The sequence below is a fragment of the Kryptolebias marmoratus genome, linkage group LG21, assembly GCF_001649575.2.
Source record: "Kryptolebias marmoratus isolate JLee-2015 linkage group LG21, ASM164957v2, whole genome shotgun sequence".
Lineage (NCBI taxonomy): Eukaryota > Metazoa > Chordata > Actinopteri > Cyprinodontiformes > Rivulidae > Kryptolebias > Kryptolebias marmoratus.
The window spans coordinates 9,596,827-9,598,747 of NC_051450.1; positions in this window are offsets into that span (position 1 = coordinate 9,596,827).

The window sequence follows — 1,921 nt, forward strand, 5'->3', positions numbered from 1 at the left end:
ATAAAGCATTTTTCCTGAAACAAATTTTAAAGAAAAAAATAAATAAATAAAAGAGGTCTTAATGTATTTCTGTCGGAAAATATTATGATTATTTTTTAAGATAAATATTTTGAAAAGTGAAAGAAGCAAATTGACAAAACTGAAACTAAAAATACAAACAAACAAAACATACCATAAATACAGTATAGGAATATATAGGAACTATAAACAGAAAAAAAACATAGTATGAATGCTGATGCAGTATTAATTAATTAATACACAACACAATTACAACCAGTTTTGCATAAAATTTTGGAACATTTTTAACACATTCACATGATCACATGTGGGCACAGGATTTCTACATGGAATCATATGTGAAAAAAACGTGGTAAATTTATTTGTTTTTGATCTTTTTTTTAGAAGTGTTCATAGAACCGTGCAATTTTTAAATTGAGATTCACATATTTCCTGTACACATTTACATCAGTTTTATTAAATATGGTTTAGCTAACACAGACAAGTTTGCAGAATGCACAGAAAAAGGTACAGAGATGCTGCAGGCTACTGATGGCATTGAGCTATAAGTCAACTATGTGGTTTGCATTTAAGAACAGAACAGATGGAAGACAACATGTTTCTTCTCTTTAAAAAAAAATAGAATAAAAAAACTGGGGGTTTAGGTAGCAGATTAATTTAATTAGGGAGGTGGTGATATTCCAAGTCCAACTAAAACAATCTATACAAATGTTCTCTCTGATAAGTGTGTGTGTAACAGGAGACATAAATAGAAAAATAAATATTAATTAAAAAAAAAATAATATCCAAAAGGAAAAGGAAAAACAAAATGTTACAAATAGTTTAAAGTAGTGCAGCAATTAAACAGAAACTGAGCTGATAGAGCAAAAAAAAATGAACAATAAAATTTAAAAAATGCATTTCAAGCCACACTATTGATGTGTTAAAAAAATCATTAAGTGCACCATACCATGGAAATGATAGAACAGGGAGCATTTCCCTAACAATTGACATTTTTCTAAATAAAACAATAGTCCAATTATGGTGTTTACATAAAGCATAGGTGTACAGCTGTTAGATCAGTGATCACACAAAGCGCACCCCCAACACCATCAAAAACCTCCATCACAATCATATGCTCCAAAACAGATTCATTCATAGGTTCCTGCACTGAACCAAATGTGGGCCTTTGTCCTCACTCACAGACATCTTGCTTTGAACTTACCCAGCTGGAGCCAATGGCATGCTTTCTAGAAACAGCAGTGTGTGTCCCAAGATGTCATAAAAAGTCTGGTGGGACATTATGAAATGCTGTTAATTTTTACCCTTGCCTGCATAAAGGAACTGAGATCAGAATACTCCACATAGCTTCATTTGAATAACACTTACTTCAAATGTGACCTGAAATCGGTACCGTAATCAGGGAAAGCATTTCAAAAGAAGGTGGGCATTTTTCTGTTTGGGTTATGTAGGAATATCAAGGTAGACTTAATCTCAGCTTAAAAACATTAATAACATACGTACATGGTCCAACCTTATTTAGCACCAGTCTTACTCAAGAATATGGAATGTGGTGGGGAGGTGATTGAACCACTGATCTTCCAACTGGAAGATAACACTTGAATTTTATTTAAACAACAACTACAACACCACTAAGCCACAGCACCCATAACAAACATAGAAACAACAAACTAGACCACTTTCCCTTTCACTACCAGAGTCAACCATAGCAAGACAGAGTACATGTACAGGTGCTGGTCATAAAATTAGAAGATCATGAAAAAGTAGATTGATTTCAGTAATTCCATTTAAAAAGTGAAACTTGTATATTATATTCATACATTACATACAAACTCATATATTTCAAATGTTTATTTCGTTTAATTTTGATGATTACAAATGACAACAAATGAAAATCTCAAAT